Genomic DNA, 22,745 nt, shown 5'->3' with positions numbered 1-22,745 from the left:
AGGACCCTAGTCTTTGTTGTACAGACCACTCTTACATTTTCTAATTCTCTTTCATAAGGGTGTATGTTATCCCAACCAAGGGGAGATATTAAAACTGAATTGGCCCCAGTCTGACAATACAAATCCAAGGTACATGTAGAGACCATTTTTGTTGTTGGTTTCCATGCACTATGACCAGAGTAGAAAATGCCAACGTTGATAAATAGTTAGTTCATCGCATATTCTTCAAACATGTCCTCAATGATAGCCACACATCAATTGCTCTAAAAGAGAAATGTTCAGGAATTAATGTTCTGGTACTCTTTGTATCTGCCTTTTGATTGGATCCAACAATAGTCAGCAGTCTTATCATCGCAGGAAGGGGAGGAGCCTTTGACTTCCTGTATCGCTGCGAACTGAGGTTGGATGGACAGCAAATGCTTTAGGGTACATCTGGTTCCAGTATTCCTTTTCCGAACTCTCGCTTCTTCTGCCCCCGCTGTTCCAACTTGCAATACCTGTCTCATTGGCTCTTGGTTGGACGTCTGTAGTACACAGCAAGCTTCTGTCCCATTCAGATGCCCCGCAAGCAGTCAACCACTGCTCCCAGAAGTGCTACTCCTGGACCTTTTCAAAACCTGTACGTGCTGTGACTTAATCCAAGACTTGTGGCAACGCTTCAGCTAATCCTGGAGCTACAACGCAAATAGTGTTTTTAAGGAGGATAAACAGCAGATGAAGTCAGCACTGATATTTAAAAACACCCCTTCACCTGTCGAACTCTGCCTAAGGAGACGGTTCCACCTAGAGAGGCTCAGTCCTCCTGTCCGCTCTCCAAAAAGAGGTTCTGATGAAACAACATTTCTCATGATGATGCAAGGAGAAAAGGGAGAATGTATAGAGGCCGAAGAACCGGTCGTCAGCTTGAACAGGTTCTATCACAGGGTCTTCGCACAAAGGGTCTTCGGAATCTTTGACCGTACAGCAAAGAAAAGCTAGCACAATGATGAGGACAGATAATGGTGAGTCATGTATACATTATGCAAGAGACAAATTCAATGACTTACCAAATTCCAAGGCAGGTGTAGCTTCAGAGACCTCCCCCACCAACCAGGAGCTGGCACTAGGACACCAAGAAATGGTACGTTTAGAGCAATTTGAAAAGACCAGCAAACAAATCAAACACACAAATTAAAAACTCTGAACCTCTAACTGAAGGACCTGAGGGACCCATAGGGGAAGCAAAATAACTCATTGAAGGGACAGTATGCTAGGTGACAAACTAACATGCAAGTAGAGTAGCCATGCAACTAAAACAAATCTTTGCCAGGCACCTTCCTTCATGGCTCATGGGTTTAAATACTTGCACTGTCTATGTCAACCCAGAAGTGAACACCTAACCCAGAAGTGGCTATCTCCAAGCTGGTTAGGGGCCAAGTCCGTCCTCCCCAGCCTCCACTGTCTAGTTCATGTGCGACTCGATACAGAAAGTCCAGTAAAGGCTGTTTCTTGTTCTGTGATGTGCGCTTCCTCCCATGATTTCTGGCCACACTTGCTTTGAGAAAACTGCCTTCTTGCATCACTAAGTTGTCAGGAAAACTACATTCTTTTTTCTCTAATAAAAATAATATATCAAATGTGCAACATTTTTTGTTTCTTCATAAATATTAAAATTATCTCAATTTCAATAAATGAACATAGCATCAGTCAGCTCTATTTACAACTGTTTAATGTGCATAATTGCAACTGCTTCCTGACTTAGGTGTGACCTTCTTCTGCAAGTCTGGAAGAATATCAAACCAAGCTTCTTGAATCATGTCCAGCAATAACAAGTGGCAATCACCTGTTGGTGCGTTGTCTATGCAGTGCAGGCGTCATTTTATGACACATATCATGTAGGAATATCATACAACGTGTCCAGAGTTCATTTTCTGTTTCTTAGTCAGGACAAAGGTGTAACCAATTAAAAGTGTGATTTGTCACTAGTACTGGATGGAAAGTCAGGAGCCTATTCAGAAACTGCATTTTGTAGTGTATTTAGTCGTCGTGCACCTGCATCTGCAGAGATCTACACGTATACCTATATGTTTTAGCAACAAACGTGGAAGTGACAGGGGGGTGAATGGAAAATGGGGAAAACTTATTACAAGATAGGAGGGATTTAGAAAGGAGTAAGGAAAGGTTGAGGGAGGGCTACAGAGGGGTTTAGGGAAGTACATAACACTCACACACAAAAGAGTAAGACCACTCCTCTTCTCAAACTGCACTTCTAAACTACTAGTCAAAAAGGGCTCAAAACAGTAGGATATGTACTCCAGCTAAGACCTGGAGTAAGTCCAACACTAAAAATGGCGAAGTACTGATACTGCAGCGCCTTGTCAGAAAATAATGTTGGCAGGGACTTAAAATAGAAAATCATTTTAAACTAAATTATTTTATTCTCACTTTTCAAAAAATATATATATACATTTAGTTAATGTTAAAAAATATATAATTAAATAAAAAGGCTATAGTTTCTTGAAATATATTTTAATACCCTTTTTAATTAAAAAATTAATGTAACTTTGTGTTTTAAATAATAACATTTATGTAAATGAATTCTATGCATAGGTTTTAGTAATTGTAATACATAATAAATATAAGCATTTCACTTTAGGGTGGATATTTTTTTTTAAACCTGTAAAAATTTAATTAATTGAATATATTTAAAATAATTAAATATTGAATTCAAACTTACTTTAATAGTGCTACACCATTTTTTACATTGGATCTACATTTAAAATAAAAATATGACAATAATTTACATTAGTATTTAACTGACAAATATTTGTACTTTTTATAAACATTTTAAAATGTCCCTATACTTTATCATAGGGAGCTCTCACCCTAATAGCAGAGACCTCCGCGTATGTGTGAAAAGTTATTAATAGTAACTTTAAACTTGTAAATTTGGCTCCACCCCCTGTTTCAGGAGGAGGGGAGACACATAAGTCTACACTTAGGGCCTGATTACAATGCCAGTCGGAAAAGCCGTCCGACAGGCCTGGTAGAGGGTAAACTCCGACTGCTGGGGCCGGGGACTATCCGACAGCCCCATTACGATACATGCACAGGAAAACTCTGACCATGGTAGTCAGAAAGAAAGCTTTCAGCTCCAACCGATGCGGTCGGAAAGCCAGTGATTTCGTATACGTAGACTAGATATACCCCAACAAACCACAGTTCCTGCGCACTCTTTCTGAGTTTCCTTCAGGCCAGCCAAGCCTTTTGGTGGGTAGCTACTACGGAGGAGGGGATGTCCCTGGCAATGGTCTGCCATATTGTGCTGGTGTCCAGATGTAGTGGCATGTTTACTGTACATGGGTGCTTATCCTGATGTGGCTTGAGAGCACTTTTGGACAAGTTCTGTGACTGTCCGCAGCTGTGAGAGCAGTGAGCTTCCAGCTGTGCCAAACATGGTCAATTGTTTTTGGTGTGGGTTGTGAGTTGCGTGTGGTCAATAGTCATGGAGTATGTTATTGTTGATAGTGGTAATGTTTTTAGCTGATGAGAGTGTAAGAGTGCAGTGAGGGGCCTCTTTGGAGTGACACGTGTGCTGGCATGAGTTGTATTGTTGTTGTTCCTGATAGTGATAGCAGATATGGAGGTCCCGGGTTGTAGTGGTATCAGCACATTCCTTTGAGTCCAAGCAGTGCTATTAGGTGGCAGGACCAAAGCCCTTGATAGGTGTGAGGCCCCCTGCTATGGTTGTTGTGGGATGTAAATAGGTCATGAGTTCAGGGAGGATGAAGGGTGTGATGTTTTTGTATGGGACCTTTCCACAGACCAGTGCATGTGTGTGGCCTATTGTAATAAGAGGAGAGAGGGTGTGTGTGCAAGAAGTGTGTGTTCTTGAGTGCACTGAGATGAGTATTACATATGTAAGTTGAGTTTCTTTTGTGCAAGGCAAATCAGGCAATGGTGAGCAGTGTGCGTTGGCATGTGTATGTGTCGAATTGTGTTCAGGCCCGCTATCTGTGATCAGTCTGCTGACAAGATGATGGCAGCTAATGGGTGGGAGGGAGAATGACACCTTGGCCCCTTTGTGACCAGTAAAGTAATCTAATTAGGCATTTCTGCCCACCACTGTGCCGCTGCTACAATGTGACTGCCATGGACAGCCCACATGCCAGCAGTCTGATGGAAAATGGACCACCTGCTGCAGACGTGACAACGGCCCTTCAGGCTGGCTGGAGTGTGGGCCACACCAGTGGTTCCCTGTATCCAACAAGATGGCCGAGGTTAACAGGTAAGTTGTCTCTGAGCGGTGACTGGGTCATGTTTGGGTCAGTCAGATATGCAGAGAACGGAATGGCCCAGCTTTGGGATGGGGACCTGGACTTGACCGCTGGATATATATGCATTGATAGGTATTTGCATACCTCGGGTGGGGTCCCTGACAGCGTCGTATTTCGGAGTAATGAAGCAGGTAGGGCAGCGGCAGGACTTGTAAGGCAGGATCCATGGCGTCCCAGGACGTGAAGAGATGCGTGAAGTTAAGTTTGTTCCATCAGTCCCTCAGTTTCCGCCAACTCTGATGAGCTGGTTTAACCGTCTTGGTCGGATGACCTGATAGGCGCATCGTAATAAGGTGGGCGGTCAGAGTGGCTTTCGTCCGGCTGTCTGTCTCCATTGGCCCCTTGCGACACCGGCGAGGTTGTAATTTCCTGTCAGAGTTGGAAGGACCGTGTCAGTCGGAAAACTGCCTATCTGTGCGCACTGTAATATGGGACATCGTCGGTCTTTTCCGACTCCGACAGAACTGCGGCGACCCTTCGCCATAGTAATCAGGCCCTTAGTGGTAAATTTAAGCTTGGAAATGGTGAATAGCCAAAAGTAGTAAATTTACTACAACGTGTAAGAGTAAACTTACACGTGGAGATTTACTCATGTGTAAATCTACCTTTGTGATTAGGCCCCACTGTATCTAGAAGCCCTCTTTACTCCTTACCACAGACTGGAGCAAACACACTCCTTCATTTCATTGGCCTTTACGGAAATCATACCCCAACACAGTAAACAGTGTTGGAGGTATGATTCCATGCACTATGGAGCCCCTCCGGGAAGCCCTCAGTGCTCCTGGTACCAGTCTTCGAGAGTCTGACAGCAAGCTATAGCTGCTGCTGATCACAGACATGATTCTGCCCTCCTGTTGCTGAGCCAAGCTCGAGCAGGGGAAGCAGGATAATAGGTTTTCTGTCACAGGGAGGGGTGACCACCTCCTAGACAGAACTTAGTGTATTGGTATTGGGCCATGGTGGGGGCACTTGCCAGTGCCACTAGACTGCTTTGAAGGGCACATTTGGTGCCCTCCTTGCATACTCCAGTTGAAACCAGTTCAGGGAGCTGATGGCTCCTGCTCTAGCATGAAATTGGACAAAGGACATGGGAGTATCCTGTGGATGGTTCTTTAGATTCGTCGTTGGACAAGATTCAGATCCGAAACCACTTTATCTTCAAACATCTGGGCACTTTGGACTTCGTTGGACTTCGCAGTGGGAACTGAGACTGCACAGAGAAGACTCCTACTGCTCCTGGTATCGTTGTCCTGCCAGTCTTCTGTGTGTTCTGTCCCTGTGCTCCATACAGGTCCTTCTCCAGGTCTGTGGACATCCAAGACACCCAAAGGAACCTCCCTTGGAGTGAAGGAGTCACTCCCCTGCATCTGCAGGCACCGCCACAAAGCTGACTGATATGCTGTTGCTGAGCTCCAACGGACTCCAAAAGGTCAGCAGCACAAGTGGTAGTTCTACAACTCCCTCTAGGCCTGCATTGAAAATTTAAAACCAGTATTCCATGTCAGAACTGCAGGAGCAGTACCCCTGTGCACCATGTCGACTTGCCATTGCCAAGGTTTGTTGACTCTCCTCACCAGAGATCTTTGGGCTCCAAGAAGCTCCAGCCTCCAGCATCTCTTGCTACCAAGATCTTAGACCTCACTACATCCTCTGCACCTTGGGCTGCATCATTGGTGAGCTGCTCGAAGTAGTCTTGTGACTCCTGTGCCTTTAGCCTGTGGGTCCTCTTGAGGGTCTTCTTTGGTTCCAGTGGGCTCCCCTGTTTGCTTAGGGTCTACTCTGGCTTGGCTGCACTGAGTTAGTCCTTTGTACCTTAATGGTCCCGACACTGCACCTTTTTCTTCTGCCACATTTTTGTCCGCTACAAAGGCCTATTGGTGCTCCCGCCGCACACCGACCCCCATGCTCTTGACATGCAACGTGGGACAGCTTGTGAATGGCTCCTGGTATTGCATAGCATCGCCTGGTCCATACAGCTACAGCGACAAGGTCAACGTCAACTCTCCTGCATCTTCTGACATAGGTAGGCATCTGTCTTCCATGCCTTCTGGTCACTCTTGAGTGGCATAGACTCTGTCCCCTCTGCTTGCAGGTACCTCTCATCCTGAATCCACCCTTTGGTTCGACCGGAGTCTTTCAGCTTGTTCGCCAGTGGCATCTTTACTGAAGCTCTCCACTGTGGTCTACGGCAGTTTCCGACATCACTTCGCAACTATGCACCCGGCTTCCCTGGTGTAGGTATCCTGGTTCTCGGATAATCCACAGGTGGGGTGACTCTCCAACCTTTTATCTTATACGGGTTTCTTCAGGGTCCTCTGGTAGGGGTCCTTTCTCTTGGAAACTGCAACTGTGACTACACCACCCCAGTTTGGACCCAGCCATATGCAAATCAGTCTTTACCCTGGGCCCCATGGGAACAGTCCAGACCGAACTGCCCAGCCAGGTCCTCCCTGGACCGGAAACAAGCATCCTGGGACTGGTTTCAGGGTATGTCACCCTTCTTCAGCCAGGCTAGCTTGAATCCAGTGGCACAGTGAACAAGAGACCCATGTCTGGGCATACCCATCCCACTTAGGGTGAAAAGTGTTACAGCAAACAAATAATAGACGTGTCCAGAACAGAAGGAACAGACGTCACCTGTGTAGAAGTAACTGAATTAAGGATATCTACTTGTCGGGTGCTGCGGCTGGTATGAGCCTGAATGCATGGAGAACCCCAGTGGGGCGTACGGTAATTGACCAAGGACCTGGGTGTCAGTATATTTTAGGAAACCGCCGGTGAGGCAATCCGCATAATTACAACGTGCCAGCTGATGTACGGGACAACACAGCCGTGTTGACTACAGAGGGTACTTAACTACTTCTACCGGGGTTCTCCATGCATTCAGGCTCATACCAGGCATAGCGCTCGACGAGTAGATAGCCTTAATTCAGTTGCTTCTACACAGGTGACGTCTATTCCTTCTGTTCTGGAATTCGGATTGCTCACATATGCTATGTCCTGAAGAGGATCTCTAAATAAAAGAGATCGAAACGCTGTCGACCCCCTACAACCTGAACTCCATATACTTCATGTAAATTCATTCATAAGGAGTTCTTTTGTGTGTTGTCAATGCCATGTATATATTTTAAAGTCACTCTCACTGAGCACCTCACGCTTGTTATCACTAAATTTTTATGTGAGCCCCTTAACTATTATTATTCCCTGCATATTGAAAATAAAACAATTATTGTTATCTTGATCGATACGTGTCCCTGGTCATACACTTCATGGCTCCCTTCTACATTAATTATCCCCCCTGACTCAGTCGCTAACTTTTCCCATTCAGGCGCAACTCCTGCGCCATCCTTGGACCAATTTTTGGCCTTTTTTGAACCATTGTTTCTTTCAACACCATTCCACCCCAGGTTCTAGCATTGGGGTACCTTTGTTTTCTTATACACAAGTGGGTGGAAAGGCACAAAAAGAGGTGAAAACGTACCTTTTTTTGGGGTCTCACTTCGGAATCCATTGTCCAGGTCGCTCCTGTGCTGCTGCCATCTGACGCACTGCAACCCCGTTGTCGCCAAATGCAAAGGTAGGCTTCACCGTCACTTCTCCTATATAGTGAATTGTAACACTTCGTTATATTTAACATGCAACAAAACATACAGTACACATGACCTACATTTACATTATGACTCATACACAACATATATATGTGTTACAGAAATACACATGTACTTATCTATCTCTCCAGCAGCGAAACGTCATAGTGCCAATATCGGCCACACTCTCCAGCCCTCCCACAGCAACATACATGTAACATAAATAAGAAGACAACTTTTTGATGTCAGGGTGAGGGACACAGAGGCAGCCAGGTGGGCGGGGGAGGCATATATACCTCTCCCCTTCCCCCACCTCGGCCGGAAGTGACGCACTAAAGGGGCCGCCCTCTTATGAGGGTCCCCTGCGTGGACGAGTCGGTCAGCAGTGGCGGCTGGTGACATTTGAAAGTGGTGAGCCGTAAAATTGTCGCAGTACTGCACTGAGGCGAGCGAGCGCAGCGAGCGAGCTTAAACAACCTACGGGGGGTTCTGGGGTTCTCCCCCGAGAAAATTTTGAAAAGATTGTGAATAAATGTAGCATTTTCAAGCAAATATGAGGAAGCAGGAAGGTTAATAATGCAATACAGCCTCTTTCTAAATGTTATCACTCTCAAAAAGTGTATTTCTTCCATGTAATGTCCCTTTGATGGGAAGAGGAGGTTTCTAAGGTGGGAGTATCTAGCAAGTTACTCTACTCGGGCTCCCTCTGTGCGAGCCGTCAGGGAGAAACCCTCTTCATTACTACCTCCACCTGACCCCTGACTCTGCAGTGCACTCCCTTACAGGCTTGATTATCCACTTTTCTACCACCCCTCTCCATTACACCTTATCTCACAGCTGACCTTGGGCCCCAGCCCCATATCATTCACTTTCATTATTCCCAGTAAAAAACAATAGTAAAGTCACCTTCAAACTTGAAACATTGAATATAGCAGTAAATGTAATCAGCATGCATGCTAAAGTATGCTCCACAGTTGTCCTAATCACCTGACTATTAATTAAATAAACAAAAACAGAAAGGCCATGACAGGGCCGGCTTTAGTGCTGGTGCAAAAGTCTTTCTGACCTCTTTCTCTGTAGATAACTTAACAACCACCCTCCACCAGTGCCCCTCATCTCTCTGTAGTTCCCCCCACCCCGTGACCTCCTCCTCTGACTCCCTCGCTGCCACCCGGCACCAGCACCTTTCATTTCTCCGTAGCTCCCCCCCACCCCATGACCTCTTCCTGAGATTCCCTCACTGCCACCCTCATCTCTCTGTTGCCCCTCTCTCATATCCATATCACAGTACGTTACATAACAGCACACATTATACAGAGACAAATCGGTTTACGCGGAATGTCACAAACAAATGAGGATTACAAGGTGTAGAAATCACGTCATACATACTGGTGGTGGGCAATATATTTTACGGGGATTTGGTCTGGAAAAGCACAAACTCTGGATTTAAAGAGTACTCCAGTGGTTGGGGGATGGCTTTACTGATATAAATGTATATTTGCCCGAGCAAACTCTTTTTAGTAGAATAATGAAAGAATGGAGAAGTTCTAACTATATCATAACACAAAAAAATGAAGTTTGTAGGCAACTCTTTGATGACAGTTCACTGGTCACTGTCCTATGTTAGGATAGTAACTTCTGAACTACAAGTAACACAAGTATCTCTGAGACAGACGCAGTAAACCACTGAGCTATTCCCATAACATTCAGTTTATCTGCATTTAAAAATTACCATCAGACAAATGGTTGCCCTCCTCTTACTGAAAGCCTGTGTTTATTAGGATCAAAGACAGTCAGCATCAGCGCTTCTATAAGGCACGGGCTGGCTGCTGGTGGCGCGTTTTATCACAGAAAATAACCCCAGTGAAAGAATCAAAACGCAACTCGCACTACACCGTGTAGTGCGAGTTGTGTTTTGATTCTTTCACTGGGGTTATTTCTGTGATAAAACGCGCCTCCAGCACACCACAGTGCAAACAAAGTACTTTAAAAATAAAAAGAGGGAATGCAGAGCGCACACACCGTGTGCTCTTCAACACCCACCCAACACCATACACATCGAGCACCACACAGTGGCAGCGTCCTTTTCAAGGGATTCCAGATCTCTTGGGCAAAGGCTAGTTTACAGGAGGCATAAAGGATCTCACATTTTCAAAATGTACTCAATGCTTGCAGAAAGAGCTGCTCGCAGGCTTAGACCTACTCCTCTGGGTGACTTTCACTGTTCCACCTGTTACATTGTTCAACGGCGCAGTTTCCGTCCAAGTGCATGGAAAGTGGAAACCCAGAATTACTTCTAATATGCTATTCGTAATTCTCCGACTCACAGTTAAAAGCATATCTGAACTTCAAGCATTCAGCCATCAAAGTTTGCACTTGTGCCTCACCAAGTTTATTGCACATACTACAAGAGTTTGTACATCGTTTGATTTTTTTATTTCTTATAACAGCACGAAACTCTGTAATCTATAAAAATACATTCAGACTGTTACTTTATTTTACTTGAAGAACACTGAATGCACTGCCTCTGAAAACACGAGTTAACAATGCTAAAAAGAAAGGGAGCGCTTTAAACCAAAGCACGCGGTATATTCAAAGAAAACGTAGATTGCAGGCTCTCTGACAAGTTGTATTCAAAAGCATCAGAGTTGGAAAAGGAGTTTACAAATTATTGTAACCATAGCATGTTAATGACAATTAAACGTTTCCTATTTCCAATTACATTGAAGTATGCGATGCTTGACCATAGCCCCGCCGCCTCATACATTGAACATTAATTTAGGTTTAAAAAAAAAAAAATACAAAAAAGGCTACACACACTATACCATGCATTTCATGTTTGCAAATGTTGGAAGCTTCGACTGCTTGCTCCACGGCGATACAGACTTATTGCTCAGCTTATTAACCAAGGTACAGGCTCACTCGGCCAAAACGCACTGCTGCTGACTTTCTGGCTCATAAATTACCCTGTTTAGACACATGCCCTGACTGAACATGGTGTCGCGTTTCCGGCATGCCGGGCATCTGGACAAGCCTCCTGCTTTAGGCACCAGGAATTAGTGGGGGGTGCATGACGGTGACTTGAGTCAGGTGCACCAGTTGCGGGCGGCGGGCATGACTGAGGAGTGAGGGGGGGGAGGTACGCGCGGGGAGGGGGGTGGGTGGGGGTTTAATTTAATGATAAAACTTACCAGGCATCTTCTCCTCCTCCAGTGAGTCCAGTCCCGAGTTGCATCACGTCCCCTCTGCAACGTGGGGGACCACGGAACAAACTTCTCCCAGCTCTTTCTTTTGCCGCTCAACAGGAAATACCAACTCCAACTGCCAAATCAGGAGACTGGATGCGACGGGGGGCCGGGCGGCTAGCATTTGATAGGGCATGGGGCTACTTGACGAAAAACACATCACCGCCCGAGCAGGAGCCTATCTCCAGACTCCTACACTACACTAGGCATGCGCAGCATGCCTAATGCTTTGTCAATGTGAGTGAGGGGCTTTGCTCCTCTCTCACATGCGCAGACAGTCCACTAGACTCCTGCTATCGCCTGCGTGCGCTGTGCCTTGACACATGCGCACTTTCACCCCTGAAGCACAGGCCGGCCCGGAAATGTAAACAGACGAATTGTAAAAGCTGTCAATTCGTCTGCTTACATTCCTGTTGGCCGAACTGCAACTGTGAGCAGTTTCTTTTGTAGGGCGCTGCCCCAACGCCCCTAATGGACCATCCGCCACTGTCGGTCAGCCCGCAATCCGTTGGGACACAGCAGCCGAAAGACCCCAAGCCCGTCTGGAACATCGTAATATGGCGGGCAGGAGACCGCCGAGCCAGCGGTCTTCTTGGGACCGCTACCGTGGTGGTACGGCGGTGAGACCTCCAAACTCGTAATCGGACACATAGTGTCTCCTACACCCTTGCAAACAATCTGTAAATTGTAAGACCAGCACCCTATGTGCGCAGGCTGTAAATTAAGGCACGCTCGCTAAGGCATGCTAGGGAGAAAATGTTGGTTAGAAGCTGTAAGATGTTTCCTTTTACAATGGAGGGTATTTTAGTGAAACTGCTGCCCACCGGAAATGAAACATTACCATCTAAGCGCTGCGGCCTTTTACGTCATAAGCCTTGAATGGCACTCGACCATTGTCTCGGAAAGCTTATGCCCAGCGACACTAGATTCTGACAGAAGCATTTCCCTGGCACAAAACCTACTTTCCCAAATGCCAGTGAGAACGCAGAGGCCGTGTATTCACAAGGTACTTTATTTAATGGGGCTGAAGGTGCGTGTTAGAGTTGTTGATTTTGGTTCAACGCTGAGTAGGCAGGAATCTGCGTCACAAAAAATAGCATTTGCAATTAGTGCTAATTAGCCGTCTTGGCAAAGTGGCTGATGATTGAACGATAGAGAAGGCTTATTATGCTGTCACCCCTGGAAGCGATCCCTCCAGAACAGGCTGGGGATCACTGGCGGGGCAAGATGGCGCTCGGTGTCAACGCGTCACCACGTAGCCGGAACGCGGCGGCCGGAAATGACCTGGCATTTCAGTCGAGCATGTGTAATGGCAGTAACAGGCACAGTAAAGGCTTTCTATAAAGGTAAAGCACAAGAGAGCACCTGGAGGCTCGGTCACAGTGCACAAGTACAGTAATGCTATGCTTTGATATACTATGGTATGCTGTGCTGTACTATACTCCGCTGTGCTGCATTACGTTATGCTATATTGTGATGTTACGCTTGTGCAGTATATTATGCTATGCTATGCTAAGCTGTTATATTATATATTGTATTATGTTGTGCCTCTGTGGTTAAATCATGCTTTGCCACCCAATGCGTCTTATGCCATGCTATGTTACTATGAGTAGTGCTATTATATGTTACACACATGTTGCTGACTTTTCCTTTGCTATGCTATGTTATGTTGTGTTATGTTATATGGTGCATTTTAGATATACAGACCTGATTCTGGCAGGAGACTCTCACCAAAATGGCTGCTTAGCTGTCTCTTGCCTAAAATAGTCTTTCCTTCAATGTAGTCCAAAGGGAAAATTAACTCCCTCAATTTGTTTTCAAACTCTTCCTTTTTCTAATTTCAAAATGTTACCATGTGTGCTGTTATGCCATGCTTCATTATCATATGTTATGCCATGTTCGGTAACTGCCTTCCCCTGCTCTTGGCGGTGTGGAGTGCTTTTAGCAAATGTTTTGGAGTTTCTCGCAGATCATACACAATGTGATGAAGTGTCACTGTGAGTGTTTTGTGAAATGATGGATCTGTTCACAGTTGTGCAAAATTATATATATTTTTACAATCGTTTCCTGCAGCGTAAACTTCATCCGCAAAAATAGCAAAGTTATGTAGAGTTTAATAAAACATAGCGGTTCATTTAGAACTTGGTGGTAATAAACTATTCCCAAAATTTTAGTGGGTGCCCCTCAAATATCCCACTTCCAGAGGTCAAAGTGGGTAGGTACTTCTGGGAACGACATGCCCATGCTTTTAAAACTTAACAAAAACAGTTTATCTACTTTTTGTTAAAAGACAAACCTCCCAGAATAGTCGACTGTACAGGAATGGGAGGGAAGAGGGTGTCTGCTCTGCTGTGGAGCGGAGGGAAGGACAAATAACAAAAGAAGAAACAAGCTTTCTCCCTAGGCTCCCGGATACCTGACAGAAACGTAAAAGTGTGCATATGTTTTTATTTTATTTTAATTTTTTTTAGGTAACATTACAATTCATTAACTTGTCCCATCCCCCACCCCCTAATCAAGTAGAGAGAGGTGCGTCACACCATGTGCAAATAAATATAAATCCATTCATGACATTGGATCACTTAAACAGTATAATTGGTATTATCAATCAGGTTACAGCAGATCAGCATCACAGACACATCTAAAGAGTATTACTCAACTGTGCCCTTGCACATCTTGTCCCGGTTCAGGGTCTCCTATTTCCTGATGTATCCAGACTTGTACTAAGTCCCATTCTATCCTTCCTCCGTGTTCCACTCCATTGTAAAACATCCTATGGGGTACCCCACATTCAGCGCGTACCCACCTTGCAAATTCCCATTTCCATTGCTTTCGTTTGGGCAGCCATTTGGACTTCCAACTTAGTGATACACATTTCTTTGCCACAGTGATGCCTAGCTCCAATGCCTTCTCCACATATTTTGGGGCCCATTAGGATGGCGGACGGACTTTAGTCTGCCCGCCACCCTAGCGGTGCTGGGACTGGCGGCCAGCGGTGCGGCGTTCCCGCACCGCCAATTAGGATGAGACTGCCACCCTGGCGGTCGCATTCTGCATTTTGACATTGCAGTGGGTGCGGATGTAAGCAGCACCCGCCGCAATGCCAAAGAGGCATGTTGTGCATTGGCATGTACAACATGGCAGGCACCAAGCGGTGCATGCACCTTTGTGCATGGCAATAAAGGGTGTTCCATAGGTATCCCCCAAGTGCAGCCCCCCCACCACCCTGGGGGCCCACAACAGGGCCCCAAAGCAATTCCCCGCCAGCCTTTCCATGGCGGCAAAGCCGCAATGGAAAGGCCTGTGAAACCCTGCATCATAATATGGATAAGGCACCACCACCATATTATCCCCCAACACCGCTGGGCAGCAATTTCCCGATTGCTGTCCGGCGGATAAGCGGCAGACGCACTTTGCGTCCACCGCAATACCCCACGCTATAATATGACGGGAGGTAAATCTAGTTGGGATGGCGGGCGGATCGCCACCGCCGAGCTGGCGGTGGCGATCCGCCCGCCATCCTAATGAACACCTTAGTGTGTTTATGACAGGTGATTAACTGATAAAGTGTGCAAATGGTTAACCAAGTAATGTAAAGGCTGTTTGGGAGCCAATGTAGGCTTTAATTGATGGGGTCACTTAAAGCTTCATAATGCAATGGCTTATTCTTTTTGAAAATTAATGTAAAGGGGTTACCTGCTGAGTTTTGAAGTTGTGCTTTTAATGGACACATACAAAATGTTGCCAATAGGTACAGTCGGAGTGAATATTACTAAAATCCATTTTTCAAAAGGATTTATTTTTAATGTTAATCCCAAATCTTTTTGAGCCTTTTGCAGCTGCCTATCTTATACTGTGTGTAATGCAAGTTTAAAATGAAGATTTACATATTCACAGTGCTTTCTGTCTTTTGAGCTGGAGCTTCGTAGCAATAAAAATACACAAGTCACTATTCCCCACTGCGCCAACCAGGCCGCCAAATTGGAAGTTTTAATTTGGAAGATGAACAGGTGACTGGTCCACCCTCCGTGGTGAATCAGTCAGCCGTCAGTCTTTGCAGAATGTGCACCCCTCATGGTCTGTCAAGGGGGGCCTTTTTCAAGAGCTATGAAACAACCCCGGCACAGAAGCAGCGCACTCTTGGTGTGGACTGTGGACTGCAGCTGTGACTGTGGAAGAACAGTGCCTCCGCCACCCCAGCCACATCCTGATTGAGCCCCATGTTTCATGTATTATTTGATTAGGAAATCCCGGTGCCTAATGTTCAGAGGGCATGCAAGGTCCTTTACCCTTAGGCCGCAGCGGCTGTCAAGGTCAAGCGTAGGTTATTGGAAAATCAGAAGCATTACATGCAAATTAGGAAGGGTCGATGCAGCTGGAAGCAACCGGAAGTGAGCCGGGCAGGTGCAGTCTGGAAAAGAAAGGCTTCTGCTCCTTGATGTAATGGTGGAGGGAGGGAGGCAGCCAGTCTCGGTTGTTAGAAGAAAGATAACACACAGGAAGGGTGGCAGTAGGAAAAGAAGGCTGCTTAAAAAAAAAAATACAATCTGGACGGGTAATAAATTACAAACCGGTCCCAAATGAAGGCGTTTTGAGGTTGCCTCTGCAAGTTCGTGGAAAAACTTTACATATTTGCGGGCCCAAACTCAGAAAAAAAATCGAATTCTGAGTAATATGTAAGCTGGGCAGGTTTTGTGCACCCACAAAATGCCCACATTTTAGCTAAATAGATCCTTTATATTGAAGAGCCTTGCAGACCCAGCTGGCTCCTTGAATACATGGAGACTTAGGTGCCGATTACGATCCGGTAAAAAATTTCCCCGTGCGACTCGTATCCGGTCTTTTTACCGTACGAATCGTACATGTGCCGTACGAACTGGCAATCACGATTCGCATGGTAAAAAGTCCATACGAACCGCATTGGGAATCATTCCCCACACGTCCTCGGGTCGGAAAATGTGTCCGACACGTCCTCGTACGATTTACCGTACAAATGTGAAAGGTGAAGTCCGACCGAGGAATCACGATCCATCCCGTGCGTCCGAGGTTACAACCGGATGGAAAAAACACCGTCCGCACCGAACTCCCATAGCAACCATGGAGACGTGCCCGCATACGCGCCGACCCCCCCATCCCCCGTACTTACGCGCCGACCCACCCCAGCCCGCGTACGTACGCGCCGACCCCCCCCCAGCCCCCGTACGTACGCGCCGACCCCCCCCCAGCCCCCGTACATACGCGCCGAACCCCCCTGTATGTACACCCGTGTACGTGTCGAACCCCCCCGTGTACGTTCGAGTCGAACTCCCCCGTGTACGTTCGAGTCGAACTCCCCCGTGTACGTTCGAGTCGAACCCCCCCGTGTACGTTCGAGTCGAACCCCCCGTGTACGTTCGAGTCGAACTCCCCCGTGTACGTTCGAGTCGAACCCCCCCGTGTACGTTCGAGTCGAACCCCCCCGTGTAGGGGGTACGCACCGTACATACACGGGTGGGGGTACGACTCGAACGTACACGGGGGTACGACTCGAACGTACACGGGGGGTTCGACTCGAACGTACACGGGGGGTACGCACCGTACATACACGGGTGGGGGTACGACTCGAACGTACACGGGGGGTTCGACTCGAACGTACACGGGGGAGTTCGACTCGAACATACACGGGGGAGTTCGACTCGAACGTACACGGGGGGTACGCACCGTACATACACGGGTGGGGGTACGACTCGAACGTACACGGGGGGGTTCGACTCGAACGTACACGGGGGGGTTCGACTCGAACGTACACGGGGGAGTTCGACTCGAACGTACACGGGGGAGTTCGACTCGAACGTACACGGGGGGTTCGACACGTACACGGGTGTACATACAGGGGGGTTCGGCGCGTACATACGGGGGCTGGGGGGGGTCGGCGCGTACGTACGGGGGCTGGGGGGGGTCGGCGCGTACATACGGGGGCTGGGGGGGTCGGCGCGTACGTACGGGGGCTGGGGGGGGGTACGGTGCGTACCGGGCCACCTACTCTGGTCGATTCGCGCCGTACTTCGCTTTTCCGGCACTTTTTGGGTGCCGTGAAAATATTGCCGTCCGGACTGCTGTCGGTTCGAATCGTAATTCCTGGGTCGTGAAACGCTGCCTGAAAGCGTACCGACGTCACGTCGCAGCATTCCCGGATCACATTCGTATGTATATTTTCGTCGGTCGGTGTTTTTTACGATTCGTACGGAAATGGTGTTTCCGTGCGAATCGTAATTCCATGTTTGTAAAGTTTTACGACCGGGTACGAGTCGGACGGGGAAAACGCTCCGACCGACGGTTCGTACCCGGTTTTTACCGGATCGTAATCGGCACCTATGTCGAGCTCAACTGTACTAAACCCGTGTCCATTGGCATCAATGAGGTAGTCTTAATGGTCCCATTTTCCTACAGATGTGTTTTTGTGTGGTGCTTGGTTCCCTGTGACACAGGCACATTGGACAATGCATTACAAGTGCTGCTGCAAGATTGTAAGCTTGCATTGTTATTTTTTTCTTAAATACCAAAATGATCTCTCACGCATAATGGTAATGGGCACATTCTAGAGCGTGATGACGATGCAACACTGAGGGAACATGAGCTGTCGCGTCATTATTTCTCACATTGGGTAGACATTGTGGTGCCATTGATCAGGAGGAAGTCATGTGACTTCAAGGAGCTGTGTTGGTGCAAGTCATCCGGATAAAAATTTCAGACAAAAAGACCATATTGGCCTCATAGAGGGGCCAATTCACAAAAGGGCTCCGTACTTGTGGCGGGGTGGCCCTCAGTCATGGAGGGGGCCCGCAATGGGTAACTGTAGCACGGAGGTCCCCCACTGCTGCAGAGCCTTTGCTGCGAATGCACTGGTCCTTTGTGAATCGCTCCCTTAGAGTTTGGCGGAGTGGAAGCCCTGCTGTCAATTTGCCATATTCAGGCCTCATCAAACTCACGGTTCCACCGCCTCATTTAGAGGTGGGGAACCACGAGGCTTCAGCCGGCTGCACTGTTCACTGTAGAATACCTCTGACCCGGTGGCCCACCGGTCTGCACGGCTGCCGGGTCACTGCTTCAGAAGGCCCGCCCTATTTATGAGAGGCATGGAAGACCAGGGTAGGGAAAATGATCACTCACCATAAGGCACAAGAAGAAAACACCCGGCGTGATGGGGGTCATTTTTTTTCCTTCCATAAGCAATCACCTGCTTTGGGGGTGTGAGAGGGATGGGCGGAAAATAAAGCGAGGAGGCCTTAAAGAGGGTTGAATGATGGCTTCATTTATTTCGCCAGGTCAATAGGAAAAGTGGGACAGTATATTTTATGGTAGGTGACGATGATAAATGGCGTTTTGGGTTGGTGTCCAGGACGTTTGGCGGAGTGACTTGGCTCGTGGTCTTCTTAAGACGTGATGGTACAACCCCGGCAACAGGAACCCACAAAAGAAAAGAGAACAAAAGGCGGTCACTGCATTTGTCCTGTACGCAGTACTTTCTTATCACCTTATAACAAAGGTGCCGTCACCGTTTTATTGCCTCCAAACGTGTGTGAAGGGTGTTTCCCCGCTGGTGCCCAGATAGCGGTGTAGGACACGAGAGGAGTGTTGGTTTCAATATGTGAACTAAGCCCCACAAGAGGGTTCCCCTCGCTTTCAATGCTGGTTCAGGTAAGTGAGGGTATACGACGTAGGTGACCAAGCAACAGAAAAGTAGTGAGGGATTGTGAGGGTAGTGAAGGGAGATAAAGAACACACTCGTGAGTTTCCCTCCGTTCCCTCCCCTTCTGCGATAGCTTCGCAAACTCCCAGCCCCACCCTCTCTATGGTTATGGCCCTTGCCCCGACCCACGTACCGCGGGGGCCGCAACTCTCCAGAGCTACGGCGGCGTTGTAGCGTCTTCCGGGGGTGTCCACCAGTCTTCCGTCCACACCTCCCACTCGGTGCCTTCTGTCTCTGTTCCGTGAGGGCACGTCTCGTCTGCTTCTCGTCCTCGACCCTCGATTCCTTCGTCTGCTTCTCGTCCTCGTTCCTCGATTCCTTCGTCTGCTTCTCGTCCTCGTTCCTCGATTCCTTCGTCTGCTTCTCGTCCTCGCTCCTCCTGGGTGCTTTGATCTGTTCCTTCCACCTCCAGTCTCTCGAACACGCACACCCCGGCGTCTTCCGGGAGTACTATTTCTGGTGTAGGCTCCGCCCCTGGTCTCTGCGTTGCGGTCTCCCATTGGTTACGGCCTTGAAGGGGCAGTTCCTCATTCTGCAGAGGAGAAGGACCGACGGGAATTAACTCCTTCAGCGCCTCGACTTCACTAGCCCCGGTATCTCTCTCACAGGGGGGTTGTTTGTGAAAATAACAAAATGCTGGATGTCTCTTAGTTGTGACAAAATAACTCATGCTATGTTGGCTGAGACCCACTAGCCACCCATTAGGTGGGCAGGACTCTCGTGATTGGGTGGGTGAACCACCGTCAGGAGGATATAAGCGATGAGCGTTCCCTGACCATGGGGCTGGCAGGCTGCCTTCCTAGGTTTATGATAATGGGAAAATGTCTCCTAGGAACACAAAGTCTCCATGTAGTTCAATCAGTTATGATGCACGCTTGGCAAAAGTGAACAATTTGGAGTTAGAGATGCTTTTGCCTCTGGGTCTCTAGTTCCAGTTCCTGAACAGGTGACTAGTTCCAGGTCTAGACCTAGTAATGAACGACCAGAAATCACAACCACCATCGCTGCTAATCCATTCTTTCCAGTGAGTGTGGCAAGATGGCTACCACGAACATGGCAGTATGTCAATGCAGAATCGAATTAACAGTTGTGTGTGCCCATAAGAAGCTTTATTCCCCAACCTGTGTTAACATGACCTGCTGCTGCAGTGGATGGACCCCGCCAGATATGAGGTACCTCCGGAAGTCCACTTCTGCCCACTGCGCAAGCGGGTGGCACTGAGAAGGAAGCACCAATCACAACGGTTGCCTTTAAGTCAGCAGAGTGTCTCACTGATTCGGGTCTGTCCTTTGCAACTGACCTTCAACCCAGCCTTCACCTGCTGCTGGGATCATGGCTGAAACACCTCAGCTGCATTGGTTGGTGCAAACCTTGCCCTATGTGCTCTATTACAATTTTGTGTGCTGTTTTGCTCTACAATATGTATTTGGTGGTACCTTGATCTGGAATATTTAGTACCGAAAGTGGGGCATCAGGTTTTGTCGGACACACATGTGCTTTCAAGCTTCTTTTGTGTAGTGTTGGACTTTGCGCTCTTTGCACATCAGACATATTACATTCTTTGAGATCTTAATCACCTTATCTATGTTCACCAAAGGGAGACTCCTATTCCAAAATTAAAAATTTGTACAAGTGTACAGAGGTTGCAGATAATTTAAATGTGGTCATTAGTTTTAGTCTATTGGGTATTCCTACAGAGAGGAGAAAAAGAGATTATTTTTAGAATCTTTGTTCAATGGGGTGTCCTCTAAATCAACAGAGTTTTTCCCTGAAATGAAGGGCCTCATTTACGAGGAAATGGCGTGGCACCTCAAGCCATTTTGCTGCGCCGAGCTGCATCATTTTGAAAGCACAAGGATGCTCTGTATTTACAATATTACACATGCCTGTGCTCTCCTGGTGCAAGGGTGCCTGCATTGCAGGGATGATTGTTGTTGTGCAGGAAGGCACACCTTCCTGCACAAAAACAATTATCAATGGCATTTTCCTCTTTCTATGTGTGGAGGAAAAAACTAGAAGAAATAAAAGTATTTCTCCTCGTTGCATCACTCTTACGTCTCCCCTGAGGAGGCGTAGGATTCTGATCTATTCCCAGGTTTGCAAAACATTGTAAATCTGGGAATGTGTCAGGTTCCATGGATGTTGTGTGAAGAGGGGGAATATTTAGAAGGCCATGAAAAGTCATGCAGTGTGGCTGTGCGTGGCCTTGTAAATATGGACCAGCACACTGCACCGAAGGATCATCAAAAAAAATGGTGACGCACCTGTGGCACAAGGCACTTGTAAATAAGCCCCTTAATCTTTTTTTGGCACGAGATTAGATTAGATCTCTGGCTATGCGCAGTTATCCATAAAAGTGATCAGTCCTGATAAGTGATCTGCTGACACAAAAAAAGGGTCAGGCATTTTTAATATCTAATTATGAAACAGACAACATTATCCAGCTATTATGCGGAAGTGTGGATACGTGGCTCCGTTTGACTCAGCACTTGGCAAGTGAAACATTGGAGTGTCCTGACACCAGCTAGAAGGGACAGGCAGTAGCGTGGGACAGGCTGAAGAGTAGGACAAGCAGCAGACTGACAGTCATTAGAGTAGGACAGTCAGTGATGTCTGGCAGGCAGTACAGCGAGACAATCTGTGGAGTGGGGCAAGCTGGAGAGTTGGCAGGCAAAACATTCTGACAGGCAGTTCCATGGGGCTGACTGTGGGGTGGAACAGGCACTGAGTGGTGCAGGCAGGAGATTCAGACAGGCAGTTCCAAGGGACTGGCAGTGGGTTGGAACAGGTACTGAGTGGCGCAGGCAGTAGAGTGACAGTCAGTTCCATGGGACTGGCAGTGGGGTGGAACAGGTATTGAGTGGCGCAGGCAGTAGAGTGACAGGCAGGACCATGGGACTGGCAGTGAGGTGGAACAGGTACTGAGTGGCACAGGCAGTAGAGTGAGACGATTCGTAGAGTGGCAGGCAGTAAAGAGGCGCAGACAGAGGAGAGAGGCAGGTAGTTGGATGGAACTGACAGTAGAGTGAGACAGGCAGAAGCAGTGGGGTAGCTTCAGGTGGGTGTTTTGAGTGTTGCACCCCCCCCCCCCTCCAAATATGTATTCTGTAGTAAATAGTTGGGTGCAAGTGCTTCAACAAGACATCTCAGCATGACCTGTGGGAAATCTGAAGCTCACTGCCCCCCCAACTCACAATCTGATTGACCAAGCTACGCCCCTGGGTAGAAGAGTGAGTCAAGCACGGGGGTGAGACAGGCAGTAGAGTGACACAAGCAGTAGAGTGAGACAGGCAGTAGAGCGATGCAAGCATGAGCGCGAGACACAAGCAGGAGGGTGAGACAGAGAGTAGAGTGACACAAGCAGAAGGGTGAGACAATCAGTAGGGCAACACAAGCAGACAGAGAGTAGAGTGACACAAGCTGGAGGGCGAACAGAAAGTAAAGTGACACAAGCAGAAGGGTGAGACAAACAGTAGGGCAACACACGCAGAGACTAGAGTGACAAGCTGGAGCGTGATACAATCAGTAGAGTGACACAAGCAGTAGGGCGAGACATAAAGTAGAGTGACACAAGCAGTAGGGTGAGACAGACAGAAGAGTGACTCAAGCAGTAGAGTGAGACAGGCAGTAGAGCGACACAAGCATCAGGGTGAGACAGACAGTAGGGCGACACAAGCTGGAGGGTGAGACAGAGAGTAGAGTGACACAAGCTGGAACATGAGACAGACAGTAGAGTGACACAAGCAGGAGGGTGTGACAGGCAGTAGAGTGACTTAAGCAGGAGGGCGAGGCAGGCAGTAGAGTGACACACGCAGGAGGGCGAAAGAGACAGTAGAGGGATACAAGCAGGAGGGTGAGACAGACAGTA

This window comes from Triturus cristatus, chromosome 1_2, assembly GCF_964204655.1.
Source record: "Triturus cristatus chromosome 1_2, aTriCri1.1, whole genome shotgun sequence".
NCBI classification, from domain to species: Eukaryota; Metazoa; Chordata; class Amphibia; order Caudata; family Salamandridae; genus Triturus; species Triturus cristatus.
The sequence above is the reverse complement of the archived record's forward strand: the minus strand, read 5'-3'. Positions refer to the sequence as shown.